Genomic DNA, 14,119 nt, shown 5'->3' with positions numbered 1-14,119 from the left:
CGAATATAGGCCACGTATATCCCTGTTCTTATTTATGGTCACATAAGTGCTCCTTACGCACACGTAAAAGACATGAGTGACATTCATGTATTGGTCTATTTTTGATAATGTGTGTTCTCTCTTGCTAATCCTTTTAGTCAATACTATAACGGCCCTAGGTTTATAAGCGCAGAAAACTAGCATGCTTTGGGGAACAGTCGATAGAGCGCCGGGCCTCGGGCTCGAAGGTCAAGGGTTCGAGACCTGCTCCCTGCTGTTTCATTACAATACATAACTAATGCTGGTTCGGGGTATTAAACGTTGATTTTGTTAATTAAGAAAACATTTTGTATTTGATTTCCAGTTATTGCACTTGAAATGTTCTACATTTATTTAAGTGATAATGCCCAGAAGCCGGTGTTTGGAGGATATATTGGCATGGGTGCTGCTTCGAGGGCATTATCGCAGTATACAAGGGGTTACCAAAATATTCAAATAATGTTTTATATATTTTCTTTAAAAAAGTTATTTTGATGAATGTATTATACTATTTCATCCTTCCACAAGATATAGTCCTGACACAAATCTAGGGTTGCTACCCAAGCCGGCTGGTCGTTTGTTCTATCGGTCCGGTTGCTAGAGACGTGGTCCAGTCATTCAGGCTTTTTGATTTGTATCTATTGACGTGACCCAGTCGTTCGTTCTCAATGTTCCATTGCCATACTGGCTGGCAACATTCTTATCCCTTCTTTGCTAGCTAGCCAGTTATGGCTAATTTACAGTCACGTCAAAAAGTGCAGCCAAATAACAGCAAAGTAGCCACATTTGAAATTTTGTAAGTCGCTCTGGATAAGAGCGTCTGCTAAATGACTTAAATGTAAATGTAAATGTTTAAGCTGTTTTCTAGTGACATTTAATTGGATACATCCATAGCAATGAGCTAATGAGTCGTGATTTCACCTGGCATATAAAATGCGCTCACTCATCAAGATACTGTTCTTCAGAGGAGCTAGCCAGCAACACAGCTAACACAGTCACTTCGAACTGAAGCTGGAAAGACTGTAAACTACAGTAGCTGCGATTCGTTTCATTTGACTTTTTTTCAATTGACAATTCTTTGTATACAATCAGGGTTTACATACACCTCAGCCAAATACATTTAAATTCAGTGTTTCACAATTCCTGACATTTAATCAGAGTAAAAATTCCCTGTCGTAGGTCAGTTAGGATCACCACTTTATTTTAAGAATGTGAATATTTCAGCTTTTATTTCTTTCATCACATTCCCAGTGGGTCAGAAGTTTACATACACTCGATTAGTATTTGGTAGCATTTCCTTTAAATTGTTTAACTTGGGTCAAACGTTTCAGGTAGCTTTCCACAAGCGTCCCACAATAAGTTGGGTGAATTTTGGCCCATTCCTCCTGACAGAGCTGGTGTAACTGAGTCAGGTTTGTAGGCCTCCTTGCTCACACACGCTTTTTCAGTTCTGCCCACACATTTTCTATAGGCTTGAGGTCAGGGCTTTGTGATGGCCACTCCAATACCTTGACTTTGTTGTCCTTATGCCATTTTGACACAACTTTGGAAGTATGCTTGGGATCATTGTCCATTTGGATGTCCTATTTGCAAACAAGCTTTAACTTCCTGACTGATGTCTTGGGATGTTGCTTCAATATATCCACATAAATTTCCTACCTCATGATGCCATCTATTTTGTGAAGTGCACCAATCCCTCCTGCAGCAAAGCACCCCACAACATGATGCTGACACCCCTGTGATTCACGGTTGGGATTGTATTCTTTGGCTTGCAAGCCTCCCCCTTTTTCCTCCTAACATAACGATGGGCATTATGGCCAAACAGTTCTATTTTTGGTTCATCAGACCAGGGGACATTTCTCCAAAAAGAACGATCTTTGTCCCCATGCGTAGTCTGGCTTTTTATGTCAGTTTTGGAGCAGTGGCTTCTTCCTTGATTAGCGGTATGAAGGCTGCGTGGTCCCATGGTGTTTACACTTGGGTACTATTGTTTGTACAGATGAACGTGGTACCTTCAGGTGTTTGGAAATTGCTCCCAAGGATGAACCAGTGGAGGTCTGCATTGTTTTTCTGAGATCTTGGCTGATTTCTTTTGATTTGCCCATGATGTCAAGCAAAAAGACACTGAGTTTGAAGGTAGTCCTTGAAATACATCCACAGGTACAACTCCAATTGACTCAAATTATGTCAATTAGCCCATCAGAAACTTTTAAAGCTATGACATTAGTGTATGTACATTTCTGACCCACTGGAATTGAATTACAAGTTAAATAATCTGTCTGTAAACAATTGTTGGAAAAATTACTTGTGTCATGCACAAAGTAGATGTCCTAACCAACTTGCCAAAACTATAGTTTGTTAACAAGCAATTTGTAGAGTGGTGGAAAAATGAGTTTTAATGACTCCAACCTAAGTGTATGTAAACTTCTGCTTCAACTGTATATCTATAAAAAGTATGCCAGCTGATTCATGATTTAGACTGGCTGAGAAATGCTACTTGCCTCTCTCTGTCTGCTATGGGACAGCAGGAGATCGAATTTGAACATTGAAACAATGTTGCAAGTGTCAGAGAGACAGACAGCAAGATTTATACAAGTTTCCTCGGTTGAAAACTAAATGTTAGTCTAAAATAAATGGCTATATGCTTTTTATAGTGGAGATCAAGTTTATAAAGTGCCTGGCTGGGCTGATGAGACAGAGGATTGCACAGTCACAGTGCTATTATAAACGGGTTACCAAAGTAATTAGAGCAGTGAAAATAAATGTTTGGTTATACCTGTGGTATAAGGTCTGATATACCACAGCTGTCAGCCAATCAACATTGCGGGCTCGAACCACCCAGTTTATAATGAATCATAATGCACTGGCAATACTTCTGTAGGGCTTAATCATGGGTCTGATATACGGTCTCCAATGGTATCAAATTTGATGACTTGAGACTTGATATGGAGCCTCAAGATTCGGGACTTGACTTTGACTTCATACTTGAAATTATTTTGCCAGGTTTAGTAACATCTTGTCACTGATTTTGTTGCACAAAGTCCATGGATTACTCTCCACACAGCCAGAGACAGTAGCCGCAGCATCATCTTTGTCAATCAACACAGGACAGGTGAGCTAGAGAAAAGATTGCTGATTGGTACAGCCATATGATCAGTTGCAGCACAAACGTCAAATTGTAGGGAGAGAGGATTACCATAATGAATACAATATGCAGCTTCAAAAATAGTTTGGAATCAAGAATATTATCAGTTTACTTTGCAAGCTCACCAGTGTTCAAGCAACACTTACTAGCATAGGCCTACTGGTCTTTTGGTATGTCAAAATTGCTTTAAATTGATCATTTGATGCATTTATAATTTTTTGTTGTTTTGGCGTCTCTTCACTTGCACTCGCCAAACTCCTGCCAGTGGAGAGAGAGAGAGCACGCTTGTTTAAATGTTTGTGGTTGCTTTCACGAGTAAATTAAATGCATATGTGATAAATCTATATTCCATCTAATCCTACAATAATCGCTAGCATTTCATCATTCCATCCCAGTAACTTTAAATTGCAACACATGTTTCATGTTAGATATCATACATTTTCATTTAGCCAACTATCAAATCAAATCAAATCAAAACATTACCTCACCTCTGAGTGGACGCAATGTTTATTGTGCACATATTGTGCACATGCGTATAGAAATAGGCTACGTTGCCTGCACACCATGCTTTGGAGTCAGTAAATTGAATACTATCAAATGATTGTTCCATGTATGAATGGTGATGAAATATCATTAATAATCATAAGTCTGACTAATGTAACAATGGATGTTGAATATGCATTTTACATTGTAGAACCAGTTTATTGATTGTAATTGCCAATTGGGTAATTGTGTGGTCCTGGGAGGGGCTAAGTGCCTAAACAGTGCATTCAGAAAGTATTCAGACCCCTTGACTTTTTCCACATTTTGTTACTTTACAGACTTCTTCTAAAACAGATCAAATATTTTTTCCCCCTCATCAATCTACACACAATACCTCATTATGACAAAGTAAAAACAGGTTTATGAGAAATTATAGCAAAATTATATAAAATAAACAACTGAAATAGCACATTTACATCGGTATTCAGAACCTTTAATCAGTACTTTGTTGAAGCACCTTTGGGGGCGATTACAGCCTCAAGTATTCTTGGGTATGACACTACAAACGTGGCACATCTGTATTTGGGGATTGTCTCCCATTCTTCACTGCAGATCCTCTCAAGTTCTTTCAGGTTAGATGGGGAGCGTCACGGCACAGCTATTTTCAGGTGTCTCCAGAGATGTTTGATCGGGTTCAACTAAGACCGGGCTCTGACTGGGCCACTCAAAGACATTCAGAGACTTGTCCCGAATCCACTCCTGCGTTGTCTTAGCTGTGTGTTTAGGGTCGTTGTCCTGTTGGAAGGTGAACATTCGCCCCAGTCTGAGGTCCTGAGGTTTTCATCAAGGATCTCTCTGTCCTTTCCCTCGATCCTGACTAGTTTCCCAGTCCCTGCAGCTGAAAAATATCCCCACAGCATAATGCTGCCACCACCATGCTTCACCGTAGGGATGGTGCCAGGTTTCTTTCAGACGTGACGCTTGGTTTTCTGGCCAAAGAGTTCAATCATGGTTTCATCAGACCAGAGAATGCTGCAGAAATGTTTTGGGACCCTTCCCCAGATCTGTGCCTCGACACAATCCTGTCTCAGAGCTCTACGGACAATTACTTCGGCCTGGTTTTTGCTCAAATGTGGGACCTTATATAGACAGGTGTGTGCCTTTCCAAATCATCAATTGCATTTACCACAGGTGGACTCCAATCAAGTTGTAAAAACATCTCAAGGATGATCAATGGAAACAGGATGCACCTGAGCTTAATTTCCAGTATCATAGTAAAGGGTCTGAATTTTTACAGAAATAAGGTATTTCTTTATTTTCTTTATTTTCTAAAGTAAAATAAAAACTGTTTTCACTTTGTCATTATGGAGTATTGTGTGTAGATTGATGAGTATTTAAAAAAAAATCAATTTTAGAGTAAAGCTGTAACGTAACAAAATGTGGAAAAAGGGGAGGGATCTGAATACTTTCCGAATGCACTGTATGTAGGCTACCTGTTTGACAGATTCGATGTGGTTTCTCAAGGGGAGGCTGTGCAGTCTTGCCCTCTATCTGTGTCTACCTGTGTCCCTGTTTTGCCTGATACAGAGGTTATTTATTTTTGAGGTATTGCCAGTGTTTATTTCGTATGATATGGTGCTTTGAACATGGGATCACCAAGACCTGTAAATAAATTGTTGTGAAGAGGGCACGATAAAGCCTATTCCTCTCAGGAAACTAAAAAGATTTGGCATGGGTTCTGAGATCCTCAAAAGGTTCTACAGCTGCAACATTGAGAGCATCTGGTTGCATCACTGCCTGGTACGGCAATTGCTCGGCCTCTGACCGCAAGGCACTACAGAGGGTAGTGCTTATGGCCCAGTACATCACTGGGGCTAAGCTGCCTGCCATCCAGGACCTCTACACCAGGCGGTGTCAGAGGAAGGCCCTAAAAATGGTCAAAGACCCCAGCCACCCCAGTCATAGACTGTTCTCTCTACTACCGCATGGCAAGCGGTACCGGAGTGCAAAGTCTAGGACAAAAAGGCTTCTCAACAGTTTTTACCCCCAAGCCATAAAACTCCTGAACAGGTACTCAAATTGCTACCCGGACTATTTGCATTGTGTGCCTCCCTCCAACCCCTCTTTTTTACGCTGCTGCTACTCTCTGTTTATCATATATGCATAGTCACTTTAACCATATCTACATGTACATACTACCTCAATCAGCCTGACTAACCGGTGTCTGTATGTGACCTCTCTACTTTTATAACCACGCTACTGTATTTAGCCTGTCTTTTTATTGTTGTTTTATTTCTTTACTTTCCTATTGTTCACCTAATACCTTTCTTGCACTATTTTTTAGAGCCTGTAATTAAGCATTTCACTGTAAGGTATTTGGCGCATGTGACAAATAAACTTTGTTTTGAAATGTACACTCTTAGCACTTCAAACTGCCTTGTCTTCTGCTGATTTAATGCCCTTAGAACGGCTACAAAGTCCATATTTTACATTACATTTACATTACATTTAAGTCATTTAGCAGACGCTCTTATCCAGAGCGACTTACAAATTGGTGCATTCACCTTATGACATCCAGTGGAACAACCACTTTACAATAGTGCATCTAAATATTTTAAGGGGGGGGGTGAGAAGGATTACTTTATCCTATCCTAGGTATTCCTTAAAGAGGTGGGGTTTCAGGTGTCTCCGGAAGGTGGTGATTGACTCCGCTGTCCTGGCGTCGTGAGGGAGTTTGTTCCACCATTGGGGAGCCAGAGCAGCGAACAGTTTTGACTGAGCTGAGCGGGAACTGTACTTTTACAATTACATGATCGAAATGTGTTGTAGCCAAAATAATGAAAAGGGCTGTCTGGTAGCCTCAATAAATAGAGAAAAGAATACTTGACTTGAGACTTGCTCTTTTATTTATTTATCCGTTATTTTACCATGTATGTTGACTGAGAACACGTTCTCATTTACAGCAACGACCCGGGGAATAGTTACAGAGGGGGATGAATGAGCCAATTGTAAACTGGAGATTATTAGGTGACTGTTTGAGGGCCAGATTGGGAATTCAGCCAGGACACCAGGGTTAACACCCCTACTCTTACAATAAGTGTCAAAGGATCTTTAATGATCTCAGAGAGGCAGGACACCTGTTTAATGTCCCATCCGAAAGACGGCACCCTACACAGGGCAGTGCCCAATCACTGCCCTGGGGCATTTTTTAAACCAGAGGAAAGAGAGCATCCTACTGGCCCTCCAACACCACTTCCAGCAGCATCTGGTGTCTCATCCAAGGACTGACCAGGACCAACCCTGCTTAGCTTCAGAAGCAAGCCAGCAGTGGTAATGCAGGGTGGTAGAATGCGCAACTTCGATTTGACTCGAGACTTGACCCGTTTTACTTGGGACTCGACTGAGACTAGGACCGTGTGACTCGAATAATAGGCTGGCCAACCAAGAAAACCCAGTTGCCCGTAAAGACAATAATGTAGCATATCTCGAGTGATTTATCTAATTGTCTGCACAGTACACAGTGAGCAAAGATAGCTCCTATAATATTTTTCCAAATGTCTGTTTTGAATGCTTCAATAAGCCTGACCAACTATTAATAGCCTAATGATGTTCCCATGCACACTATTGGATTATGTTTTCATTTTTTAAATTGAACCTTTATTTAACTAGGCTAGTCAGTTAAGAACAGATTATTTTTTACAATGCCTTCCTACCAAAAGGCAAAAAGCCTCCTGTGGGGACAGGGGCTGGGATTAAAAATATAAACAGTATAAATATAGGACAAAAAACACATCACGACAAGGGAGACAACACAACACTACATAAAGAGAGACCTAAGAAAACAAAATAGCAAGGCAGGAACACATGACAGCACGGCATGGTAGCAACACAACATGACAACAACATGGTAGCAACACAACATGGTAGCAGCACAAAACATGGTACAAACATTGATGCAGCTATTGCAGCTTATGGAACAGTCTGAAATGGTTGGCTGTATATTGTAAACACATATGGCAAATAATAGGATAGAATAGGTTTTTTTTATTTCCTCAACAGCCCTTTCCTCTCTGACAGTGATCTATGCTTTCAACTGGACAGTTTCATCTCCATCTCTTCATTCAAAGACTCAATCATGGACACTCTTACTGAGTTGTGGCTGCTTCGGGTGATGTATTGTTGTCTCTACCTTCTTGCCCTTTGTGCTGTTGTCTGTGCCCAATAATGTTTGTACCATGTTTAGTACCTCTACCATGTTGGGCTACTGCCATGTTGTGTTGCTACCATGCTGTTTTGTCATGTGTTGCAGCCATGCTATGTTGTTGTCTTAGGTCTCTCTTTATGTAGTGTTGTGGTGTCATGATTCTTGTCATCATGTGTGTTTTGTCCTATATTTTTATTGTATTTTTACATTTTTATCCCAGCCCCCATCCCTGCAGGAGGCCTTTTGCCTTTTGGTAGGCCGTCATTGTAAAAAAAAAAGAAAGAATGTGTTCTTATTAACTATTAACTAGTTAAATAAAGTAAACATTTAAACGAATTTAAAAACATCCGTGGTAACCCAGCTAGCAATGAGGAATCGGCACAGCCCTCTTTCGGGGGCCGGAACTGATTGAATCCGCCCGGAATTGGGTGTGGACTCAGCCTGGAATCAAAATGAATGACTGACCAGAATCGGCCCAAGTACATCGGGGTGTTTCGGTCTACCGGAATTCCGCGAACTTTGCAGGCATCTTACCAGAATCCCATGCACATTTAAATAAATGTATACACAATTACCTGTTTTTGTCATTTTAAATACTACTATTATACATTTTATGTATACAAATCATACTCATCCACCAAAAAAAAATGTAATGTCGGAGGAAACAGTACACCTGGTGACCGTATCAGCGCGCATGCGCCGGGCCAGGCACAGGAGTCCCTACAGCGAAATGGGACAAGTACATCCCGGCCGGCCAAACCCTCCCCGATTGACAAGGCTTCGGGCGATTAGAGAATTGCGTAACATTTTCGTCACGTTTACTAATCACTCGTCGGGCGATTAGAGAATTGCGTAACATTTTCGTCACGTTTACTAATCACGTTACTTATCTGGCCAGCCACAACGAGACAGCAGGGAACGCACACGAGTCAATTAGGCCTGCAGGGTTGGCAGCTTCCCAGCTAGCACAGTGGATCTGGGCCGATTCCGGCTGAGATTTGGGGCACTTGGCTGAGAGTCAGACTCAGTCGACGTGTTATGGCTAGGATGCGGGGATTAAATTCGGGCCGATTCCGGTGTGAGTTATCTGGACAAAATGTATTACTTGGGGCTTGGGACAATTCTGGTGTGAGTTATCTGGCCAAATGTATACACTGCTCAAAAAAATAATGGGAACACTAAAATAACACATCCTAGATCTGAATGAATGAAATATTCTTATTAAATACTTTTTTCTTTACATAGTTGAATGTGCTGACAACAAAATCACACAAAAATCTGGATTTGGATTCACATTCAAAATTAAAGTGGAAAACCACCCGACAGGCTGATCCAACTTTGATGTAATGTCCTTGAAACAAGTCAAAATGAGGCTCAGTAGTGTGTGTGGCCTCCACGTGCCTGTATGACCTCCCTATAAGGCCTGAGCATGCTCCTGATGAGGTGGCGGATGGTCTCCTGAGGGATCTCCTCCCAGACCTGGACTAAAGCATCCGTCAACTCCTGGACGTTGGTGGATTGAGCGAGACATGATGTCCCAGATGTGCTCAATTGGATTCAGGTCTGGGGAGCGGGCGGGCCAGTCCATAGCATCAGTGCCTTCCTCTTGCAGGAACTGCTGACACACTCCAGCCACATGAGGTCTAGCATTGTCTTGCATTAGGAGGAACCCAGGGCCAACCGCACCAACATATGGTCTCACAAGGAATCTGAGGATCTCATCTCGGTACCTAATGGCAGTCAGGCTACCTCTGGCGAGCACATGGTGGGCTGTGCGGCCCCGCAAAGAAATGCCACCCCACACCATGACTGACCCACCGCGAAACCGGTCATGCTGGAGGATGTTGCAGGCAGCAGAACGTTCTCCACGGCGTCTCCAGACTCTGTCACGTCTGTCACGTGCTCAGTGTGAACCTGCTTTCATCTGTGAAGAGCACAGGGCGCCAGTGGCGAATTTGCCAATCTTGGTGTTCTCTGGCAAATGCCAAACGTTCTGCACGGTGTTGGGCTGTAAGCACAACCCCTACCTGTGGACGTTGGGCCCTCATACCACCCTCATGGAGTCTGTTTCTGACCGTTTGAGCAGACACATGCACATTTGTGGCCTGCTGGAGGTCATTTTGCAGGGCTCTGGCAGTGCTCCTCCTGCTCCTCCTTGCACAAAGGCGGACGTAGCGGTCCTGCTGCTGGGTTGTTGCCCTCCTACAGCCTCCTCTACGTCTCCTGATGTACTGGCCTGTCTCCTGGTAGCACCTCCATGCTCTGGACACTACGCTGACAGACACAGCAAACCTTCTTGCCACAGCTCGCATTGATGTTCCATCCTGGATGAGCTGCACTACCTGAGCCACTTGTGTGAGTTGTAGACTCCGTCTCATGCTACCACTAGAGTGAATGCACCGCCAGCATTCAAAAGTGACCAAAACATTAGCCAGGAAGCATAGGAACTGAGAAGTGGTCTGTGGTCCCCACCTGCAGAACCACTCCTTTATTGGGGGTGTCTTGCTAATTGCCTATATTTTCCACTTGTTGTCTATTCCATTTGCACAACAGCATGTGACATTTATTGTCAATCAGTGTTGCTTCCTAAGTGGACAGTTTGATTTCACAGAAGTGTGATTGACTTGGAGTTACATTGTGTTGTTTAAGTGTTCCCTTTATTTTTTTGAGCAGTGTATATTACTTGGGGCTTGGGCCGATTCGGGTGTGAGTTATCTGGTCCAAATGTATTATTATTATTACATGGTCTCTCCTATCATTGCTATGCAGACGACACACAATTAATCTTCTCCTTTCCCCCTTCTGATGACCAGGTGGCGAATCGCATCTCTGCATGTCTGGCAGACATATCAGTGTGGATGACGGATCACCACCTCATGCTGAACTTCGGCAAGACGGAGCTGCTCTTCCTCCCGGGGAAGGACTGCCCGTTCCATGATCTCGCCATCACGGTTGACAACTCCATTGTGTCCTCCTCCCAGAGCGCTAAGAACCTTGGCGTGATCCTGGACAACAAACTGTCGTTCTCAACTAACATCAAGGCGGTGGCCCGTTCCTGTAGGTTCATGCTCTACAACATCCGCAGAGTACGACCCTGCCTCACACAGGAAGCGGCGCAGGTCCTAATCCAGGCACTTGTCATCTCCCGTCTGGATTACTGCAACTCGCTGTTGGCTGGGCTCCCTGCCTGTGCCATTAAACCCCTACAACTCATCCAGAACGCCGCAGCCCGACTAGTGTTCAACCTTCCCAAGTTCTCTCACGTCACCCCGCTCCTCCGCTCTCTCCACTGGCTTCCAGTTGAAGCTCGCATCCGCTACAAGACCATGGTGCTTGCCTACGGAGCTGTGAGGGGAACGGCACCTCAGTACCTCCAGGCTCTGATCAGGCCCTACACCCAAATAAGGGCACTGCGTTCATCCACCTCTGGCCTGCTCGCCTCCCTACCACTGAGGAAGTACAGTTCCCGCTCAGCTCAGTCAAAACTGTTCGCTGCTCTGGCTCCCCAATGGTGGAACAAACTCCCTCATGACGCCAGGACAGCGGAGTCAATCACCACCTTCCGGAGACACCTGAAACCCCACCTCTTTAAGGAATACCTAGGATAGGATAAAGTAATCCTTCTCACCCCCCCTCCCCCCCCTTAAAATATTTAGATGCACTATTGTAAAGTGGTTGTTCCACTGGATGTCATAAGGTGAATGCACCAATTTGTAAGTCGCTCTGGATAAGAGCGTCTGCTAAATGACTTAAATGTAAATGTAAATGTATTACTTGGGGCTCAGGCCGATTGGGGTTACTCTGTGACAGATGATTACACAGGCTGCTTTATATAATTAACATTTCATAATTTATTTTCACATATTTTCTCACAATTAACATTTAAATGAAATTCTTTAAGAGACCTGTGTAGTATTTTAGTATTTTGATACCTGGTGCAAGGAAATTGATAAGCTTTAAAAACTTTGAGGATGGAGCCTCCCAAGTGGCGTAGGGGTCTAAACTGCATCGCAGTGCAAACTGCGTGATTACAGATGCTGGCTCGAGGCCGTGCCGGCCGCGAACGGGAGACCCAATTGGCGACGCACAATTGGCGGAGCGTCATCCGAGTAACAGCCTTGATCTACACCCCGTCTACCAGAGTTGCAGGATGAATTACATCCGCTCATTAACTAGTCATAGCAAACGCACCGCCGTAGTGAAAGCTCAATGTTCTCAGGGCTCTAAAGAGCCATGGCAATAAATAGCATACTGGATATGTTTTTCTGCATGCAGTAAAACCGTTTCTAAGAATTTCAAACCAACACTCACGAAGTCTTTCAATAACAAGTAGGACAACAGTAGACACCGGTGGAGCCACGTGTGCTTGGCATGCATCATTTGTGTTATTAATGAACAGCCATAATAGTAACTGAAATGATACATGAAGTCGATATGACTCGTTTGGTTATATTGATGTTATCATGCACCTCCACGGATGCAAAATGAATCGACATTTACATTTGACAATGAGTGACTGCTTTGTAAGTACGCCTACGCCTAAACAATTTATATTTAGAAGTGCGCCCATGTCTGCTCGACAGGCTTGCACGCACACATAATCAAGTTATTCCTCCGCTTGCTTGGTAATGCGCTGTTTCGAATCACATTGCTCTCGGACACTTGTCCAGCGAAGTTAAGGCTGGAATCCTTATATAGTTGCTACATCCATTTTTGGATATATACATGAATTGTATATACCATTATTTCTTGAAGAATGTAACTTATAAATGCCTCATGAACTTAGTTCAACTATCGTACTCACAATACAAGCTTGATTTAAATGTAAACAAAACATGGTTTAAAAACAGGTTAAATAAAAATAAAATGTTAAATCTATAGGCCTGATTTGGGTGTGTCCTTGCATCCATAGCTCTGTCTATGCATTTGAGAGTGGTTACATTTGTTCAGGCCCATGCCTCGGCTTTTTACCAAAACACAGGGGGTGACACTTTGTTATTGTTTCAATTATGGATTCTAGCTTTGAAAATGAATGAATCTACCGATCTTAGATAACCGCTTTTGGGTTACTTTTTCTCCCGCGCTATATGCGGCAGCAGCAGCACAGCGGGTAGCATAGGCCTCCTTATTTTGGGGTTTTAAATACTTTTTTATCACGGGGAGTGCATTTACTAGATGCGTGGAGGTAGCCTAACTCTGCAGGTGGTAACAGCCTTTGTTCAATATTCTAGAACAGTACCCAGCTAGCACATAACGTTCTGAGAACCATGTGTTTTTTACAGCTTGGAGAGAGCATGGTTGTCCTATGGTTATTTTGCATACAACCTTTCCGCAACTTCTGGAAATGGTGAGGCTTGTTGCTTATCGTTGGCACATGCGCAGCACATTCAAGGAACCGGAAGAAAAAAATATATTGTTATTTCATAACTTTAACAGAACTTTTCTAAAAAGTTTCAAGATAGGTTGACATTGATAATGTTCTCAAATAGTTCAGACAACATTAATAAACAACATTCTTCCGTGGAAATTTCAGTACTTCAAAATAATGTCTCCTCCAGGTTTCCTTTTAGTTCTTTTTAAAATCAAATATTTTTCCATGTCTGTGCTTGGAGTCTAAAAAAAGTTGACCCAAAATAAGATAGACGTGTTATTAAAAGTCTTATTGAAATATTGTGTGAAAAGTTTAACCATTTAGACCCCAATAGAATTCCAGAATGCTGCTGTAGATTACTGAGAATTTTCAAGATAAAGGTCATTTTCTCACACATTTCAAGCAGACAAACATAGCTCAAAAACAAAGAACAAATGACAACAAAAGAGCACAACCTCTTCTTTAATATGACACCACATTCATGTTGATAGGAATACCACTCTTTTTGTCTTCCATTGTGTAAAGACACTCTATCAAAAACCAACTAACACTCAACACAAAAAAACGAAAGTATTTAAATTGTCAAATATTTGACTAAATGACTCACTCAAAATGTAGTAAGTATAATATACTGAACTAAAATATAAACGCAACATGTAAAGTGTTGGTCTCATGTTTCATGAGCTGAAATTAAATATCCAATAAATTTTCCATATGCACATGAAGCTTATTTCTCTCAAATGTTGTGCACAAATTTGTTTACAATCCTGTTAGTGAGCATTTCTCCTTTGCCAAGATAATCCACCCCCCTGACAGGTGTGGCATATCAAGAAGCTGATTAAACAGTATGATCATTACACAGGTGCTCCTTGTGCTGGGGACAATAAAAGGCCACTCT

The sequence above is a fragment of the Oncorhynchus gorbuscha genome, linkage group LG26 (assembly GCF_021184085.1).
Source record: "Oncorhynchus gorbuscha isolate QuinsamMale2020 ecotype Even-year linkage group LG26, OgorEven_v1.0, whole genome shotgun sequence".
Taxonomy (NCBI): Eukaryota; Metazoa; Chordata; class Actinopteri; order Salmoniformes; family Salmonidae; genus Oncorhynchus; species Oncorhynchus gorbuscha.
Note: the sequence above shows the minus strand (reverse complement) of the source record.